General features: G+C 39.8%; 1 protein-coding gene across 1 annotated transcript in view; it reads right to left on the reverse strand.

Moving 5' to 3' along the window:
- GNB4 (G protein subunit beta 4) overlaps positions 1-21,604 on the reverse strand; it is a 76,706-nt gene extending 55,102 nt beyond the window's left edge. Inside the window, exon 1 of the mRNA XM_036926783.2 lies at positions 21,229-21,604. The gene's annotated coding sequence lies outside the window, so the exon portion shown is untranslated. The remainder of the gene's footprint in view (positions 1-21,228) is intronic.
- Between the last annotated feature and the right edge of the window lie 470 nt (positions 21,605-22,074).

A 22,074-nucleotide genomic window follows, 5' to 3' on the forward strand; every position in this document is an offset into this window, starting at 1 on the left:
GGAAGCTCCTATGGCCAGGATCCTCACCTGACCCTAAACTACTTGATGATGTAACTGGCCTGCTGCTAGGCTACTGCTCCCACACCCATTGGCAATGAGCTATTATTGACTGAGTCACTACATAAACAGTTCCATCCAGTGTTCTGAGCAGAGGCAATGACAAGGAGGATTACAGACCTGCAGGCTGTTGGATGCAGATGTGATTCTAGTGCTTGATCTACTGCTGGCAGAATAAAACTAGGTATAAACCCTTTTAGCCCAAGAACGTCCCATTGTCATTTCTCAGTCTCACTGAATCCATAGTACATTCGCCAGGGGGCTGAAGCTCTCAGGCAAGCGAGTGATATGATGAGTTATAAAACTATATATATATATTTAGTCAGACGACCAAATTTATTTCTCAGATCTATTTGGTCTTCACAGTTCCTGAAAAATGCTTCAGAGCCATAAAGCTGAAATGGGTGTCTTGCTACATTAATGGAGAAACTTCTGGACTTACCCCCAAGAGCAGGGACAGGTTGCCAGGGGGACCAAGCATGTGATAAGCGGATGGGAACTCTCAGCCCCCAAGCCCCCAAGCCCTGGGAGGGGAGAGGGGAGAGGGGAGAGGAGTAGAGGTTGAATCAGACTAATCAAGACTATGCAATGAAGCCCTCACAAAAACTAGTGAGAAGAGCATTTGCATCCTGCTTCCCTGTCCCATAGAACACTTCCATGCTTGGGGAACCAGGACACTTTCAACGTGCCCCCGAGCCAGACCCCCAGCTCCACAGGGATAGAAGCTCCTTTGTCTGGGACTTTGCCCTATGGTTCTCTTCATCTGGCTGTTAACTTGTATCCTTTATCAAACTGGTAAAAGGTAAATGTTTTCCTGAATTCTGTGAGCCACTCCAGCAAACTGATCAAACCTAAGAAGAGATGGCTGGGTCCTCCAATCTATAGCCAATTAGGCAGAAGCACAGGTAACACCCTGGGGCTTGTGACTGGTGTCCAGTAGTGGGTGGAGGGCAGGCTCACAGGACAGAGGCCTTAACCTGATGAGTCAAATGCTGTCTCTGGGCTGAAGGCATCAGATCTGAGTGTGTGTCCTATGTGGGAAATGGGTCTGGAAAGCCAAACAGACCATGACGCCACTTGAAAGAAGAAATATTTGGAAAAACTTTTTTTAATTTAGGGCTTAAATGCATTAATCTTTGTTATAGTTGCAAAGTATAAGAGAAAATACCTACTAAGAAAATAGTGTTTAATGTATCTTTGGAATTAACTAAAAAGGAACTTGGATTCTTAAATATCAATTGACTTTTATACATTTTTCTTTAAAAAAAAAAAAGAACTGTGGTCATGTGCTTTAAGAAAACATAATCAGTCCACACATAGTCATAAATCAGCCAACAAGAAAACAAACTCTTTATCCGGGTATCACAAACAGATCCATTTGGGGTGAACACTGGGTAAAAGGGGTTTCTCAGTAAAAAAAATATGTCATTGTTGCAGAAATGTAAACTGAGATGTAAATTCCAGGACCAAGAAAATGTTATGAATAAAAATAAATGAATAGGATACAAACTATGGATTTTGTTCATTTCTACACATTTTTACATTTGTATAAGTTTTATAAAATCTGAAATATTTTAGACTATATGTCACTAACAAAAGCTGAATGTTTAATCATAAGTTCTTTTAAATGTTTAATTCTTAAATTAAAAATTAAAAAATTAGGGGCGGAAGATGGCGGCGTGAGTAGAGCAGCGGAAATCTCCTCCCAAAACAACATATATCTATGAAAATATAACAAAGACAACCCTTCCTAGAATAAAGACCAGAGGACACAGGACAATATCCAGACCACATCCGCACCTGAGAGAACCCAGCGCCTCGCGAAGGGGGTAAGATACAAGCCCCGGCCCCGCGGGAGCCGAGCGCCCCTCCCCCCAGCTCCCGGCGGGAGAAGAGCAGGCAGAGCGGGAGGGAGACGGAGCCCAGGGCTGCCGAACACCCAGCCCCAGCCATCCGGGCCAGAGTGCAGGGCCCTCGATACTGGGAAAACAGGGCAGCAAGAACAGTGAGCAGGCACTGGAGGCTGGGCGACAGAGGACATAAGAAAAGCGCGCGACCTTTTTTTTTTTTTGCTTTTTTGCTGCTTTGTTTTGGTGAGCGCTTTTTGGAAGTCTTAAAGGGACAGGGACCCCAATACTAGAGAAACAGGGCAGAAAGACCGGTGAGCAGAGGCCTGAGGCTGGCACCGGAGAATAAAGAAAAACGAACGACCACCTTTTTTTTTTAATTAAAAAAAATTTTTTTTTTTTAATTAAAAAACATTTTTTTTTCTTCTTTTTTTTTGTGGTCGTTGTTTTGTTTTGGCGGGTGCTTTTTGGAAGTCTTAAAGGGGCAGGGCGGGTCACTCAATCCAGAGGTAGGGAATCTGGGATCTCTGGGCACCCTAACCCCTGGGCTGCAGGGAGCAGGGAGGCCCCTTACGGAGATAAATAGCCTCCCAGCAGCTCCTGCTCCAACGCGACTCCACCACTATGGAGCAGCTGCCCGAGCCAGGCCACGCCCACAGCAACAGCGGAGATTAACTCCATAGCAGCCGGGCAGGAAGCAGAAACCCTGTCTGCGCGCAGCTGCGCAGCACAAGCCACTAGAGGCCGCTGTTCTCCCAGGAGAGGAGGGCCACAAACCAACAAGAAAGGAAGTCCTTCCAGCCGTCACTCGTCCCAGTTCTGCAGACTATTCCTATCACCATGAAAAGGCAAAGCTACAGGCAGACAAAGATCACAGAGACAACACCAGAGAAGGAGACAGACCTAACCAGTCTTCCTGACAAAGAATTCAAAATAAGAATCATAAACATGCTGACAGACATGCAGAGAAATACGCAAGAAAAATGGGATGAAGTCCGGAAAGAGATCACAGATGCCAGAAAGGAGATCGCAGAAATGAAACAAACTCTGGAAGGGTTTATAAGCAGAATGGATAGAATGCAAGAGGCCATTGATGGAATGGAAATCAGAGAATAGGAACGCATAGAAGCTGACACAGAGAGAGACAAAAGGATCTCCAGGAATGAAACAATATTAAGAGAACTGTGTGACCAATCTAAAAGGAACAATATCCGTATTATAGGGGTCCCAGAAGAAGAAGAGAGAGGAAAAGAGATGGAAAGTATCTTAGAAGAAATAATTGCTGAAAACTTCCCCACACTGGGGGAGGAAGTAATCAAACAGACCATGGAAATACACAGAACCCCCAACAGAAAGGATCCAAGAAGGGCAACACCAAGACACATAATAATTAAAATGGCAAAGATCAAGGACAAGGAAAGAGTGTTAAAGGCAGCTAGAGAGAAAAAGGTCACCTATAAAGGGAAACCCATCAGGCTAACGTCAGATTTCTCAACAGAAACCCTACAGGCCAGAAGAGAATGGCATGATATATTTAATACAATGAAACAGAAGGGCCTTGAACCAAGGATACTGTATCCAGCACGACTATCATTCAAATATGACGGTGGGATTAAACAATTCCCAGACAAACAAAAGCTGAGGGAATTTGCTTTCCACAAACCACCTCTACAGAACATCTTACAGGGACTGCTCTAGATGGGAGCACTCCTAGAAGGAGCACAGCACAAAACACCCAACATATGAAGAATCGAGGAGGAGGAACAAGAAGGGAGAGAAGAAAAGAATCTCCAGACAGTGTATATAACAGCTCAATAAGCGAGCTAAGTTAGGCAGTAAGATACTAAAGAGGCTAACCTTGAACCATTGGAACCACGAATTTAAAGCCTGCAATGGCAATAAGTACATATCTTTCAATAGTCACCCTAAATGTTAATGGGTTGAATGCACCAATCAAAAGACACAGAGTAACAGAATGGATAAAAAAGCAAGACCCATCTATATGCTGCTTACAAGAAACTCACCTCAAACCCAAAGACATGTACAGACTAAAAGTCAAGGGATGGAAAAACATATTTCAAGCAAACAACAGTGAGAAGAAAGCAGGGGTTGCAGTACTAATATCAGACAAAATAGACTTCAAAACAAAGAAAGTAACAAGAGATAAAGAAGGACACTACATAATGATAAAGGGCTCAGTCAAACAAGAGGATATAACCATTCTAAATATATCTGCACCCAACACAGGAGCACCAGCATATGTGAAACAAATACTAACAGAAATAAAGGGGGATATAGACTGCAATGCATTCATTCTAGGAGACTTCAACACACCACTCACCCCAAAGGATAGATCCACTGGGCAGAAAATAAGTAAGGACACGGAAGCACTGAACAACACAGTAGAGCAGATGGACCTAATAGACATCTATAGAACTCTACATCCAAAAGCAGCGGGATATACATTCTTCTCAAGTGCACATGGAACATTCTCCAGAATAGACCACATACTAGGCCACAAAAAGAGCCTCAGAAAATTCCAAAAGATTGAAATCCTACCAACCAACTTTTCAGACCACAAAGGCATAAAACTAGAAATAAACTGTACAAAGAAAGCAAAGAGGCTCACAAACACATGGAGGCTTAACAACACGCTCCTAAATAATCAATGGATCAATGACCAAATCAAAATGGAGATCCAGCAATATATGGAAACAAATGACAACAACAACACTAAGCCCCAACTTCTGTGGGACACAGCAAAAGCAGTCTTAAGAGGAAAGTATATAGCAATCCAAGCGTATTTAAAAGAGGAAAGGCAATCCCAAATGAATGGTCTAATGTCACAATTATCAAAATTGGAAAAAGAAGAACAGATGAGGCCTAAGGTCAGCAGAAGGAGGGACATAATAAAGATCAGAGAAGAAATAAATAAAATTGAGAAGAATAAAACAATAGCAAAAACCAATGAAACCAAGAGCTGGTTCTTCGAGAAAATAAACAAAATAGATAAGCCTCTAGCCAGACTTATTAAGAAGAAAAGAGAGTCAACACAAATCAACAGTATCAGAAACGAGAAAGGAAAAATCACGACGGACCCCACGGAAATGCAAAGAATTATTGGAGAATACTATGAAAACCTATATGCTAACAAGCTGGGAAACCTAGGAGAAATGGACAACTTCCTAGAAAAATATAACCTTCCAAGATTGACCCAGGAAGAAACAGAAAATCTAAACAGACCAATTACCAGCAACGAAATTGAAGAGGTAATCAAAAAACTACCAAAGAACAAAACCCCCGGGCCAGATGGATTTACCTCAGAATTTTATCAGACATACAGGGAAGACATAATACCCATTCTCCTTAGAGTTTTCCAAAAAATAGAGGAGGAGGGGATACTCCCAAACTCATTCTATGAAGCTAACATCACCCTAATACCAAAACCAGGCAAAGACCCCACCAAAAAAGAAAACTACAGACTAATATCCCTGATGAACGTAGATGCAAAAATACTCAACAAAATATTAGCAAACCGAATTCAAAAATACATCAAAAGGATCATACACCATGACCAAGTGGGATTCATCCCAGGGATGCAAGGATGGTACAACATTCGAAAGTCCATCAACATCATCCACCACATCAACAAAAAGAAAGACAAAAACCACATGATCATCTCCATAGATGCTGAAAAAGCATTTGACAAAGTTCAACATCCATTCATGTTAAAAACTCTCAGCAAAATGGGAATAGAGGGCAAGTACCTCAACATAATAAAGGCCATCTATGATAAACCCACAGCCAACATTATATTGAACAGCGAGAAGCTGAAAGCATTTCCTCTGAGATCGGGAACTAGACAGGGATGCCCACTCTCTCCACTGTTATTTAACATAGTACTGGAGGTCCTAGCCACGGCAATCAGACAAAATAAAGAAATACAAGGAATCCAGATTGGTAAAGAAGAAGTTAAACTGTCACTATTTGCAGATGACATGATACTGTACATAAAAAACCCTAAAGACTCCACCCCAAAACTACTAGAACTGATATCGGAATACAGCAAAGTTGCAGGATACAAAATCAACACACAGAGATCTGTGGCTTTCCTATATACTAACAATGAACCAGCAGAAAGAGAAATCAGGAAAACAACTCCATTCACAATTGCATCAAAAAAAATAAAATACCTCTGAATAAACCTAACCAAAGAAGTGAAAGACTTATACTCTGAAAACTACAAGTCACTCTTAAGAGAAATTAAAGGGGACACTAACAGATGGAAACTCATCCCATGCTCGTGGCTAGGAAGAATTAATATCGTCAAAATGGCCATCCTGCCCAAAGCAATATACAGATTTGATGCAATCCCTATGAAACTACCAGCAACATTCTTCAATGAACTGGAACAAATAATTCAAAAATTCATATGGAAACACCAAAGACCCCGAATAGCCAAAGCAATCCTGAGAAAGAAGAATAAAGTAGGGGGGATCTCACTCCCCAACTTCCAGCTCTACTATAAAGCCATAGTAATCAAGACAATTTGGTACTGGCACAAGAGCAGAGCCACAGACCAATGGAACACACTAGAGAATCCAGACATTAACCCAGACATATATGGTCAATTAATATTTGATAAAGGAGCCATGGACATACAATGGCGAAATGACAGTCTCTTCAGCAGGTGGTGCTGGCAAAACTGGACAGCTACATGTAGGAGAATGAAACTGGACCATTGTCTAACCCCATATACAAAAGTAAACTCAAAATGGATCAAAGACCTGAATGTAAGCCATGAAACCATTAAACTCTTGGAAGAAAACATAGGCAAAAACCTCTTAGACATAAACATGAGTGACCTCTTCTTGAACATATCTCCCCGGGCAAGGAAAACAACAGCAAAAATGAGTAAGTGGGACTATATTAAGCTGAAAAGCTTCTGTAGAGTAAAAGACACCATCAATAGAACAAGAAGGATCCCTACAGTATGGGAGAATATATTTGAAAATGACACATCCGATAAAGGCTTGACGTCCAGAATATATAAGGAGCTCTCACGCCTCAACAAACAAAAAACAAATAACCCAATTAAAAAATGGGCAGAGGAACTGAACAGACAGTTCTCCAAAAAAGAAATACAGATGGCCAACAGACACATGAAAAGATGCTCCACATCGCTAATTATCAGAGAAATGCAAATTAAAACTACCATGAGGTATCACCTCACACCAGTAAGGATGGCTGCCATCCAAAAGACAAACAACAACAAATGTTGGCGAGGCTGTGGAGAAAGGGGAACCCTCCTACACTGCTGGTGGGAATGTAAGTTAGTTCAACCATTGTGGAAAGCAGTATGGAGGTACATCAAAATGCTCAAAACAGACTTACCATTTGACCCAGGAATTCCACTCCTAGGAATTTACCCTAAGAACGCAGCAATCAAGTTTGAGAAAGACAGATGCACCCCTATGTTTATTGCAGCACTATTTACAATAGCCAAGAATTGGAAGCAACCTAAATGTCCATCAATAGATGAATGGATAAAGAAGATGTGGTACATATACACAATGGAATACTACTCAGCCATAAGAAAAGGGCAAATCCAATCATTTGCAGCAACATGGATGGAGCTGGAGGGTATTATGCTCAGTGAAACAAGCCAAGTGGAGAAAGAGAAATACCAAATGATTTCACTTATCTGTGGAATATAAGAACAAAGGAAAAACTGAAGGAACAAAACAGCAGCAGAATCACAGAACTCAAGAATGGACTAACAGGTACCAAAGGGAAAGGGACTGGGGAGGATGGGTGGGTAGGGAGGGATAAGGGGGGGAGGAGTAGGGGGGTATTAAGATTAACATGCATGGGGGGGGTAGGAGAAAAGGGAGGGCTGTACAACACAGAGAAGGCAAGTAGTGATTCTACAACATTTTGCTATGCTGATGGACAGTGACTGTAAAGGGGTTTATAGGGGAGACCTGGTATAGGGGAGAGCCTAGTAAACATAATATTCGTCATGTAAGTGTAGATTAGTGATAGCAAAAAAAAAAAAAAGGGCAGTTCCTGTGTGGTAACCTCCAACGAGTTCTACACAAGGGTATAAAGGGCATATAAAAGTGTAGGCAAAGGGTCTGTTTGTGTTTATACAGAGGATCAAAGCCTAATTGGGCTACCCCGAAAATGAACTAAGATACGATATGAAAAAGAACTTCCAACATCTGCACTCTCTGGAAGACTCACCAGAAGATGATCATCAAAAAACCCCAACAAAGATCCACGCACTGCTACAGCTGTAGATGCACTCATCCCACCAGTTCCTGGACTTGCCATGGGAATGAGGAAGGAGATATCTAAGCTGGCCTGTGCATACAGTAAAACAACAAATTTGACTGGATCTATACTGTTGGAACTCAACCAAGAATTTGGAGAAGTGCAAATTGTAGCGCTCCAAAGTCTTACAACTACAGACTATTTACTGTTAAAAGAACATATGGCATGTGAACAGTCCCCAGGAATGGGTTGTTTTAATTTGTCTGATTTCTCTCAGACTGTTCAAGTTCAGTTGGACAATATCCACCATATCATAGATAAGTTTTCACAAATGCCTAAGGTGCCTAACTGGTTTTCTTGGTTTCACTGCAGATGGCTGGTAATTACAGATATGCTTTGGTTATGTAACTATACTCCTATTATGTTAATGTGTGTGTGCAATTTAAGTAGTAGTTTAAAACCTATACATGCTGAAGTACTCTACAAGAAGATATGTCAAAGAAATAATCAATCTTCCCATGTTTTCTTCCGCCTGCTACTTCTATAGCTTTTCTTCTTCCTTCCTAATTACAACCCTTAAATAGAACTCGTGCCTCATATCAAATTTACCGAGTATCATAATTCTTCCAAGTGGTAAAGACACCTCAAGACAAATGCTGGGCATAGAAGCCACAGGGCATAAATATGCAAAGAAGTAAAAAGCTAACTTTTTCAAACAATAAGGCTTCTCTCTCACTTACCAACTTCACATTTCCCTGTATGGCCCCGGAAGATGACTGGTTAGCCAGAGACGGGTAAGATTCCTCAAGGGAGGAACAACCTAAGACAGGCACAGTCGCAGGGGGGCCATCAGGTGAGAAATTGGGGATCAACAGAGGTGAGGCTTAGAACCTCACCCCCCCGTTCTGAGAGAAATCTTCTGCATACGTGGATGTTTTATTGCCCTTGTCTAGCTTGGATTAACACATAGTCTACAGACACACACCTGATCATCTACATGTGCTCTCTTACAACACTAAACTATGTTTTCTACCTTTATCTTGTATCTACCTACCACTTCAGCATTTTATTAAAAATAATAATAATAAAGAGAGAAATGTGGTATCCACATATAAATCAAGTATAAAAACCAAATGAATATTCATATTTGAACTGACTGTTTAGAGTTCATAATGCATGAGCAAAACCGAAAGTTTCTGTGATGACTGCCCTTGTACTGTTCACTATGTAACTTATTCATTATGTAAGAATTTGTTCTACATGTAAAAACTTGTTTGTTATGCCTCAGAAGATTGGAGACTGATGAAAATTAGGCTTGGGGTGGATTAATGATTGTGCATTGAGCATTGACTCCCCTATACAGAATTTTATTGTCGTTAACAACCATTTGATCAATAAATATGAGAGATGCCCTCACAAAAAAAAAAAAACAAAAAAACAAAAAAACAAAAAAACAAAACAAAACAAAAAAAAACAACAACAACAAAAAAAAAAGGACAGACTTCCAATGGTAAAATAAATAAGTAACTGGGATGTAATGTATAGCATAAGGAATATAGTCAAGATATTGTAACAGCCTGGTAGGGTGATAGCTGGAACCTAGAATTATGTATATAAATGTTCTACCACTGTGTTGTACACTTGAAACTCATGTAATGTAATACTGTGTGTCAACTACCCTTCAATAAAAAATAATTATTTAAAAAAAAAAAAAAATTAAAAAATTATCCTTTAAATCAAGGATAGAGAAAAGAAGGGGAAGAAGTATTTGAGGCAAACAAAACTTAATTATAGTAATATCAGGTACTACATGAAATCTGATACAGGGTGCATGTTTTAAACACAATGGGTATGTTCCTATTCTTTGAGTACATCTTTGTAAATTCCTAAATACATATATAGAGAGAAATACAATCGAAGTTTTAAATGAATAGGTTTAGTTTTTTTCCAGTCAGCATTTTGGAAAAGCCTTCAAAAAGATTTTTCTTCTCGCATTACTCCTTATTTTTATCTGTAGTTCTAAAGTATCTAAGAAATGACCACTATCCCTACCTACTGTCAATCCAAATCACCATGTGATTCATTCTTCCACTCAACAAATGTGTATTTTACACCTACCATGACCTAGGTACAGGAACCAAACCACCCCAATCAGGAAAGTTCACTTTTCACAAGAAAGATAAATAATAACTAATTAGGATGTAAGGGCTATAATAGAGTACATATTTAAAGTGTTAAGCTGCCAAAAACAAATGTTCCATGAGATTACAGCTGAACCAAACATAGTAAGGATTTCCCTTAAACTTTATGCAATATATTTTGAAACCAATTGTCATGAATCCACTGAAACCATCTTTAGTAAGGTTATATTTTTAGCTGTACTGCCTCTTAAAGCAACAAGTTCTATAAATTCTCTGTAAGCTATGTAAAATAGCAGGGTATTTCCTTTTACTTAGTCCTTAAACTATCATCTCTAAATTGAGATGCTTCTATTTTATTTAATATTTTTAAGACTTTGTGAACCAAACATTAAGAAAATAAGTTATGATTATAAAATTACAAATAATAACTTTGTTAGCCTGTCTTTTCTTGTATTACTCTACTCAAGTATTATCAACTCTTGGATCTTTTTATAGGTCCATGTGTGGTTCATCTCTATCACTAAGTGACAGTCTTATATCACTTTAAAGTCACATAATTTGCTTTTATTTTACCAGAAAACAACTCTATAAACTTACCAGACTTAATTGTGTATTACTCTTGATTGTATGCAAAAAATTTTTTAATTAATCCCCCATCATTAAAGAATGAAAATATGACAACTGGAGATAACAGAATTTCATCCAACAAATGTTTATGAGTGCCTAACAGGCATGATCCTGCTTATTTGCTGACTTGGCTTCATAGGACAAAATGTAACTTGTGCAATTAACATACTAATGGAAGACAGTTACAATTCCATGTGTTCATCGCTTAAAAAGAAATCTTGTTACTAATAATAAGTAGAAATAGAGTATAACACTCAGTAATCGAGTGCAGGTTTCATTCTAACATAAAACCAGAATGCCTACACACAAGATAAAACTTTGGATGTTTTATTAATTGAAAAGCAGTGTAATACTGGTCTGAGATGAGCAGATACCCACCAATGCTACTCAGATCACAATTCACTTACCAGAAAGTCATTAACTGCTGCTTGGGTTTAGATTAAAGCTAATAACCCCAACTAGCTTTCTGGGATTTCACTCCACCCCCATCTCCCTACCTCCATCACTAATTGTCTCAAAAATCCATCAGTCAAAGTGGGCTTATCTCTACCAGGAGGGCCTGAACATGCATTCATTTCTAGTTACATTTAGTCACATTCAGTTTGATTCTACTGCTCTGATTTTCCTACTGATATTTTCTTCTTGTAACATACCATACACAACATTACTCTTCAGCAGCCTTAAGGAAACACATTATTGCTGATGCTTCACTATGCCTTCTTAATAATCTAACATCTCTAAAAATTTTACAAAGATATTCATTCCCTCACTAAGACTAGTTAGCCATAACCATGGGTGAAATTTACATACCAACATTTCTCTTATGTATCTTAAGAAACAAGAGGAGTCTCTGTGTGTGTGTTAATTTGTTTTTGCCCCAGAAGCTTCCCTAGTGGCAAATTAATAATTAATGATCATGAAATCCCTTGTTGATAAATTTTAATTACCATAAAAGTTAACTTACAGCCGAACTTGTTCACCATGTAAGAACTTGTTCACCATGTAAGAACTTGTCTGTTATGCTTCAGAAGATTGGAGACTGTTGAGAATTAGGCTTGGGGTTGATTAATGATTGTGCATTGAGTCCCCTATACAGAATTTTATTGTTGTTAACGACCATTTGAGCAATAAATATGAGAGATGCCGTCTCAAAAAAAAAAAAGTTAACTTACAGCCATGAAAACTAGTATCTAAATTTAAAAGATTTTAATACCAATTGCATTTGCTTTTTACACCATATGGCATGGAGACAATATTTTATAAAAAGTTTATTCACCCCCAACAGCTTCCCTGGAGGCCCATTTAATAAGTAATGCACATAATGAAGATCCCTTGTTGATGAATTTCAATTTCTGTAAGGAATTAGTTATCTACCATTTTTCCTTTTAAATACATAATTTAAAGAACTCTAGAGAGTAAAAAATGTTTAAAATTATTTCCTTATAAAAAATCCATCACTATTAGCCTTGTTAACTATCCTAAATACAACGTATATTCTGTGTCACCTGCCAGTTAGGCAACAAAGCCTCATTCAACTCAAACTGCATTACTGGATTTTTAATTTCATATTACTGAATAGTTAAGGTCCAATTTTTGTATTTTAAACAATTCCTGAGTAAAGGTGTTTAGGTGGGTATGGGAAAGTTGGGGTTCCTATGGCCAGGATCCTCACTGAACTTAAACCACCTGATGATGTAACTGGCCTGTTGCTGGGCTACCGCTTCCTTTAGGTAATAAGCTATTATTGCACTATACAGAGAGCTCGGCCCAGTGCTCTGCGCTAGGGCAGAGACGCTAGTGCTCAACCTACCGCCAGGAGAACAAGCCGGGTAATAAACCCTTTTACCTCAAAGAACGTTTTGCTGTCAATTTCTTTGGCCACATGGAATCCATAGCGAACTTGCCCAGGGCTGAAACCTACTGGCAAGACAGTGGGGAACTCAAAAACTGAGTGGGAAACAAACTGAGTTAAGCCATTACTAAAAGATACCAAACAAGGACCATTGTTCTCATCTTTGTCCCACCCAAAGTAGGTGTTCTCTTCTTGGTAGTACAGATTCTACCAATTTTTCTATAGCTAAAAAGTTACTACAAAATTAGACAATGTAAAAGAAACAGTAAAGCTTCTTTAAAAAAATGCTACTTTTGAATAAGTGAGAATGAATACTTAAGGACAGTCATTACTCTTGTTTATATAACAAAAAATTATAAATATAAATCAAGAGGAGAGCAGATACAGCACATCTATACAGTGAAATATTATGCAGTTATTAAGAAGAGACCATTAGAGTTCTAAGTACTTGTAAAGATACCATACTAATGATACCCCCTGAACGCTCCCTTTTGGGTTCCAACTGCTAGTACAATAAACGTTTTAGTGGAAGTCTGCCCTTACCCAGAAAGGTATATACTAGATAGCACAGGAACTATCCCTGCTAAAGCCAAATTTGAGAGAAAAAATTTTAAGCTGTATCCCGCCTTAAATTTTAAATATAGATATTAAGAGAAACCTTAAATTTATATTGTTTTAGCAAGTCAGCAGTACATGAGTGTTGAAATAATTTAATGTAATTTCTACTTCAAAACAGATCTAATAAGATACAGTTCTCAGCAATTCTGGAAGAAAAGGCTTTCCATAGTGCAAACAGGGAAAATGATTGAGGAACACATGCTGGGCACTTAAGCACTTTTTGTTCATAATTACTGCACCAAAGGAAATTCTTTGGTACCTGTACCAGCCACAGGACATTAGCAGGAAGGTTCTAGTGAAGCGTAACAATTAAGAGGGCTGCCTCTAGTACCCAACGTTAGGGTATGAATACTGGCCTCTCCACTGGCACATACTAACTCATGTATGCATATTCAACAAAGGTTAACTGAAATTATTAGTAAAGTTGACAAAAAGATGCCTTTGAACTAAATACGGAAAAATATTGAAAACAAAGAAGTGTATTTAAGTGGGAATCATTCTAAATAATCAAAACATTGTGGAGCTAAATAATTTTATTTTTTCATCCTAAACCAGGTATCCCTTTAAACCCAACAACGGCCCTTTGTCTTTTCATTCCTTCCAATATAATTATGGTCAATTTCGATGCTTAGCCTAAAGTTAAAATTCTCAAACTTATAATTTCAAAGTTAATGATCCATTTGAGGTCCAGGTGCTTCCATTTTTGTTTCTTCCTTCTGACCCGCTCTACTCATCGGCTGCTTACCAGCCGCCACCAGAGGGCAGACAAAAAAAAAGATGAAACTGAAACCCAAAGGTGGTGACTGGTTAGCTGCCACAGAAGCTTCAGGGGTGTCACCAAAAAAACTTTAAACAGCACTAATGTTATATAGGATTCTGGGACCGTTTTCTCCATTTGAAATAGCACCAGATAAAACAGCAAAAGAGTTGGCAAATTCATGCATTTATTCATTCCTTCAACAAATACCTGAGTTGCAACCACATGCCAGGCTCTGGGGATTCAGGGGTAAACAAACAAACAAAAGTTCCCCTTGTCATGGAGCTTTATTCTATATCTGTCTAGAAGACAGTTAATGAAGCATATTAAAAAATTTCAAGTGCAGATAAGTACTAGGCAGGAAAAAAAAATTGCAAGAAGTTAGAGGGTGACAAGGAAAGACATTTTTAAATGAATTAGGTAAAGACCTGAATGAAGTGGGTGAATGAGCTATACTGTAAATGGGGGAAGAACATTCCAGGCAGAATAAACAGTAAATGTAAAGATCCTGAGGCAGAAACTAACCTGGTGTGCTAAATCAACAGGAAAGAGGATGGCTAGGCTAGAGGGGACTGAGAAAAGTAGAAGAGATTAGGGAGTGGGCAAGAACCCAGCCATGTGATCAAGTAGGCCTCTTGACCATAGACAAAACTTCAGATTTTATCTAACAGTAATAGATTCTGATAACTGACAGATATAGTCTGATTTGATTTACATCTTTTAAAGTTCATGCTGGCTGCTGGGGACAGAGACTGGAAGCTGAAAGACCAGTTAGGAGCTTCTGAGCAGTCCCAGCCAGGAAAGATGGCAGGTGGTTTGACACAAAGATAGTTATAAGAAATAGCCAAATTTGAAATCAGTTTTAAGTTAGAGCCCATAAAAGTTGTTAATGGAGGAACAGATGTAGAATGAGTGACACAGAAATCATGGGTATCCCTAAGGATTGTTTAGTCTGAGCAACTGCGTGGCTGGTGGTACCATTTACTGAGATGGGAAAGAATAAGAGGCAGCCAGTGAGGGAGGATGAAAATCAGAAACAGTGTCCTGGAAAGCAAGGGAAAAAAAGACTTGATAAAGGAGTAATTGTTTACCACCTGTGTCAAATGTGGCTGAGAGATCTAATATGGCAAGACTGCCGTCCCTGATGACCACTAGAAGAATGATTTCATGGCATAGGAAGGATGAAGTCTCTCTGGAATGGGTTAGAGGAAGGTGGGAAATGTGGAGTTTTTGAGGAGTAGACAGCCTACATGGAATCCTTCGAATTTTTTTTTTGATACAAAGTAGCCTTATTATTTTTGAATTTTATTCTTAACTTTTCATTTAAAAAAATGTAAAGTTTAAAAAAGTAGTACAGTGAATACTCTTACACCCTTCACCTAGACTCACCAATTGTTAACATTTGCCCCATTTGCCTTATCAATCTCTCTACAGATCTATGTGATAATTATTGCTTATCCATTTGAGAGTGAATTAAAGGTATTTGACCTTTTACTCCTAAATAATTCATGGTGTATCTCTTAAGAACTAGGGCATTCTCTTATATAACCCTGTTGTAATCATCAACTTCAGGAAACTTAACATTGATACATTATTATTTAATATTCAGAACATATTCAAATTTTGCCAATGTCCCAATATTATTATTAGAACAACTGGATTTTCCAGTCCAAGAACCAATCCAGGATTATGCACTGCACATATGTGTCAGTTCTCTTGAACTTCCCTTAATCTGGAACAGGTCCTTTACCTTTCTGTCTTTCATCACAGTAATATATTGGGAAAGTACCTGCCAGTTAATTTCTAGAACAATCCTCAATTAAGGTTCCTCAACTGTTTCTTCCTGTTCAGATTTTGGTTATGTATCTTACAAATACCATAGAAAAGGAACGATGTCCCTAGTTCAAGAACATCAAGGAGAACACGTTTATCCCAGTATTGGTGATGCTAAATTTGATCACTTGGTTAAGGTGGTGTTTGCCAGATTTCTGCACTGTGAAGCCAGTTTTCCCCTTGGTCATCAATCTCTAGAGAGGTCACTGGAAACTGCATAAATATCCTTTTTCCCATCAAACTTTCTCCATTAGTAACACTTGCCTGAATCAATATTACCTTGATGGTTGTAAACTGGTGACTTTTCTAACTTTATTGTTTCTTCCACATTTTTATTAGTCTATTTAGAAGAGCTTTCCCCTTTTCCTTATTTATTTATTATGGACTTGTGGGTTCCTGTTCTATTCAAAGGGTTGTAATCCATTACTATCATTATTCATTTTGATAATCAGATTTTCCCAGCTTTGGCCATCCAAGCTAGTTCCTATGTCATTTTGTTTCTTTTTTTTTTTTCTTTGTTTATTTGGGTTTGTTTTTTGTTTTTATCTCTCATTTTTTCTTTTTTCTTTCCTATGTCCTTTTGATGTGCTCCCATCATTTTTTAAAACACTTCTTTACTTAGTGTTCTAGGCTCACCTTGTACTTTCCCTACACCAGCTCTGAAACATGGTTTAGATCTGGGCACTAGTTGTACCAACAGCTACTAGGGTGTCATTGCTTCTAGACCCTTTCATAGACAGAGGAAGGACATATATGTATGTAGGCATGAATGTAAAAATGTTTTATTAACAAGTTCATATTGACAATTCTATTTACAATCCAACACCATAGAGTTCTTCATTGCCTTCTTTCATTTTCTATTTTTATTTCTCTTCTCCCATCATGAAACCTTAGCTACCAATAAATTTGTAAATGACATATTCGACAAGGGGTTAACATCCAAAATATATAAAGAATTCACATGCCTCAACACCCAAAAAGCAAATAACCCAATTAACAAATGGGCAAAGGATATGAAGAGACAATTCTCCAAAGAAGAAATTCAGATAGCCAACAGACACATGAAAAGACGCTCCACATCGCTAATCATCAGGGAAATGCAAATTAAAACCACAATGAGATATCACCTCACACCAGTAAGGATGGCCAGCATCAAAAAGACTAAAAATAACAAATGCTGGTGAGGATGCGGAGAAAGGGGAACCCTCCTACACTGCTGGTGGGAATGTAAGTTAGTTCAACCATTGTGGAAAGCAATATGGAGATTCCTCAAAAAACTAACAAAAGAAATGTCATTTGACCTGGGAATCCCACTCTAGGAATTTACCGAAGCAATACAATTTTTCAGATTCAAAAAGACATATGCACCCCTATGCTTATCACAGCACTATTTATAATAGCCAAGATACAGAAGCAACCTAAGTGTCCATCAGTAGATGAATGGATAAAGAAGATGTGGTACATATACACAATGGAATACTATTCAACCATAAGAAAGAAACAAATGCTACCATTTGCAACAACATGGATGGAGCTGGAGGATATTATGCTCAGTGAAATAAGCCAGGTGGAGAAAGACAAATGCCAAATGATTTCCCTCATTTGTGGAGTATAACAACGAAGCAAAACTGAAGGAACAAAATAGCAGGAGACTCAGACTCCAAGAAGGGACTAGTGGTTACCAAAGGGGAGGGGTGGGGAAGGGGAGGGGGAGGGGAGGGAGAAAGGGACTGAGGAGTATTATGTTTAGTACACATGGTGTGGAGGGTCATGGGGAAGACAGTGTAGCACAGAGAAGCCACATAGTGAATCTGTGGCATCTTACTACACTGACGGACAGTGACTGCACTGGGGTGTGGGTGGGGACTTGATAATATGGGTAAATGTAGTAACCACATTGTCTTTTCATGTGAAACCTTCGTAGGAGTGTATATCAAAAATACCTTAATTTTTAAAAAAATGAAACCCTAGCTCCCAAAATATCAGTGAACTTATTTGCTCAGTCCTAAAATACACACAACATAGATCCAGAATTGCTATACCTCTACCACCATAAAAAATAGCCTACCACATAGAGTTCAAGATTTTTTTGGGTGGGGGAGTACAGTTCTTCTTATCTTCAGATTAAAGGTGGATAGTCAAAGTCCTGTGTTAAAAAATTACTTGGATTCATTTTTTTTTTCCTTCTGAGAGTTTATGTTGTTCATTGAAATACAGTTGGTTCATTTTTTGCTGTTTGTATTCGATTTTGGGTTTTTTTTCTCCCAACATTGTTTATCTTATTTTTGAACACATAAACTATTAACAAGTTTCTAAAACTCAAAACTATATGAAAAGTTACAATCTGAGCAGTGCCATCCCCTCCACCATCCCTTTTATTCAGTTCCTACCCAACCCATGTAGGTAACTAGTTTGTAGTGATCGCTCCTGAATTTATTTTTGTTCTATCAAAAAAGTATGCTTTCTCAATGTGGAGCAGAGAAATGGGGCAGAATACTGGATTAAGAAATTATTTTAAGATGGGAGATATAACAAACATATAATAATATAAATGATTCTGGAGAAATCAAAATTGAAGGTGTACCAGAGACAGGAAAATTGCAGGGGAAGAACTATCAAAACATCCTCTGGTTTAATTTGAGGGATATCAAAGGGCTCCCATATTCCAAAATAGATTATCATCCTGTTTGTGAACTTCCAAATAAGTTATAGCTAAGGCTCTGGAGAACCCACATTAAACTGGTGTTATTATTTTGAAAGGATAATTAACCTATCACCACTTATCAATGTCAACAGAAGAAATTCTGCCCTAGTAAGAGGGAGGTTTTGAACTTTTGAGTTAGACATTTTGCCAGGAATAGAGAGGTGAGAGGAGCATGGCTGATGTGAGGATCTGTTTAACACCTACAGATTGTAACAATCAGGCTGGAAAAACAAGCCCACATCTCTGGCATGCCTTGGAAAATTTACAAATATGCTAATGAGTAATTAGGGTCATTCCTCATACCCTGGCACTAAGCCAACCTGGCTCCTGGCTCCGAGAAAAGCACACGGACTTCAGAGGCAGGGCAGTCTGGTCTTAAATTCCAGCTGAGTTACTTAACAGTTATGTGACCACTGGCAATTACTTAATATCTTAGAGGCACAATTTCCTTACCTGTAGAACTGGATAACGGCTCCTTTGCCAAGTTGATGTGAGATATAAGTAAAATAATGTACAGCATCACCCCTGCTCAGAACAGATGTTTAATAAATAGTTCCTATAATAAATGCAGTTTAAATTAGCAAAGTAAAGAAACTAATGACACGGTCAGTGTACTTCAATAACACGCCTGAAAGAAATCTGAGAAATCACACCAAGCAGTATTTGGTAACAGCAGAAAAATGTCCAACCCTTGGTTCCAATTCTCAATTTTCAAAATGTCTAGTGTCTATTTTTAAAGTGTAAAAATATGTGGACATACTAAAGCACCAATGACTTAAAAGAAACAATTCCGGGGCGATCCTGATCAGACGGTAAAACTTCTAGCTATAAAATGAGTAAGTTCTGGGGATCTAGTGTATAGCATGGTGTTATGGTTAACAATATTGTATACTTGAAAGCTGCTAAGAGAGTACATACTAAATGTCTTTACCACACACTCACACCCACACAAATGTAATTAAGTGATTGATGGATGTATTTACCAACCTTACTATGATAATCATTTTGCAACATACAAGTATATCAAATCATCACGTTGTACACCTTAAATTTATACAATGCTGTATGTCAATTATGGCTCAATAAAGCTAGAAAAAATAATAATGAAGCAACTTACAGGTTAACAAAGACCAATGACTCAAAATAACCTCCTAAATAACACATAGGGCTCACAAAGATATGAATCTATACGTATCACTAGCCATAGTAATCAATTTAAAAATGTTATAAGTGTGTATACACAAGAGTTAAGGGCATTCAAAAAACGATATTCTAAAAGTTTCTATTTGAGTTTCAAATTCACCTACAAACCAAAATGCAACATGGAAAATCTTAAATACACTATAAGCTTTCAGAAGGTGGAACCAGCAATAACCCCAAAACCCCACACTTAAAAGAGTCTTAAAAACGTGCAATAGCACAGAAAGACTCAAAGCATACGATTTTACATATACAGACCATTGTTTTCCGGGCCGAGTAGAAAAGACTTCCCTTTCATCTTAAATAAGCAGTGTGTGCTCTACCTCTATTCTAGAAGATGTTTTAAAGGTCACGTTTCAATTTGCAACGCTAAGGACTGATAATAAAGTGTTCTGATCAACAATTAAATTCCGACCGTCTTAAGAGAACTTCCCAATAGGGTGCCAATGCACACGAGCTATTTTGCCGGTGGCGCAGAGATAAAGATGCACCCACATCCTTCACTAAAAGAGAAAGGGAAGGAGTGGGGAAAAAAGGGAAGAGAAAGATTCAAAGTAACAAATCATTGCTTCTATTAACAAATCAAAGTCTGGTTTTAAACTTTTGGAAAGTCGATCTTCCCTTACCAAATAGCAATAAATATCAAAGTACTAGACAATCATTTGTGTTTTGAAGCAGAAAAAGAATGTGCAGAGAAAAGGAAAACATTTTATCATGTACAGAATTTACAAGTATTCAAACTCCATCAATCTCCTCCCCACCCCCACCCACATAATGCAGGACACATCATACCACCTCCACAACAAATTTAGCACGAAACCACCGGACTCATTTTAAGCACTCAGTGGAAAACTTTTATGAGCTTTCCCAGAGTTCTCCACCCAATAACCCTTCTGGGCAGTTTCGGATAACCGCTATTTTCGGGGCCCACAGGAGCTCGCGCTCTGAGCCCCAGACGAGGCCTCGGGAGAGGAGGGCAACTTGGGGGTCCGAAGCCCAGGGATCGCGCACCGCCCCGTCGCTTCCCAGAGCGAGCGGCCCGCGCGACCCCGGAAGTGCCCGAGGGGGCTGCGGAGAGGCTGCTCCCCGCGCGGGAGCAAGCGCGACCAAGGCGCGCCCACCCCGTACGTCCTCCGCAAGGTCCGCCGACCGCAGCGCCCCTTCCCCAAGTCCGGGGAGCCCCAGCTGGCCCCGCGCCGCCCACGCGGGCCGTGTTCCCCCGGGGCGGCTCCGGGGCGCCTCACGCCCCCTGCGGGAAGCCGGGGATCCTCCCGCCCGGCGCACCGACGAGCCGCAGCTCCGCGATCGCCGCCTACCTGGAGGGAGCTCTGGCCCGTGCCGACCGGGCGCAGCCTGGGTCCGCGGGGCGCGAAGCTGCCGCTCGCGCGCGGAGCCCGTGTGCGGAGTGCAACTCCCCGCCGAGACCAGCACAGCCAGACCGCCGGCCACACCCAGGGCCGCGCCGGCCTGGGGCGGGGACGTGGCGCGAGGCTCGAGGCGCAAGGCACGAGGCGCGCGGGCCCGACGGGGACGCGCCGTGCGGCGCGCGCAGACCCTGGATTGCGCGCGGCCCGGGCGGGGGCTGGGGACGAAGGCAGGCGGCGCCGCGCGGAGCTTCTGCTTCCTATTTTCTCTCTCGTTTCCTGCTAGAAGGAGAAGAAAAACATTAATTCCCGGGCAGTTTCGTTTTCTTGTCGGTGTGGCGCCTGAACGCTGGAGCACACGTCTGAGTAGCGCCCAAGTAGTGCGGCCAGTTTCCTTCCTGGCACTGCACAGGCCTCAGTTAGCTCGTGGGCATGACAGGGGGGTTGACTTAGAAGATTCCAAGGACCCGTCTAGGTGTAACATTCCGGAATTCTAATCGCAAGAAAGTAAACGGAGGCCCAGAGTCCGTCAAAATTGCACTGCAGTCCCGGCTCTACCTCCGCCAGTTGTGTGACTGTACCGTCTGAGCGCGTCAGGTTCGGCATCGGCGAAACAGGCACAGTGAGGGATACTGCCTCATAAAGGTGCTAAAGATATTAAATGAGATACCATTTGCACAGTGCCTGTCTCTCAATAAATAATCAGTACTTGGAAGTTAGTTACTGTTACTATTGTCACTAATGAGACCAGGCCTTCCAGATAACCCTGTCAAGTCACTGCATGAGTTAAACATCACA

The sequence above is a fragment of the Manis pentadactyla genome, chromosome 1, assembly GCF_030020395.1.
Source record: "Manis pentadactyla isolate mManPen7 chromosome 1, mManPen7.hap1, whole genome shotgun sequence".
NCBI classification, from domain to species: domain Eukaryota; kingdom Metazoa; phylum Chordata; class Mammalia; order Pholidota; family Manidae; genus Manis; species Manis pentadactyla.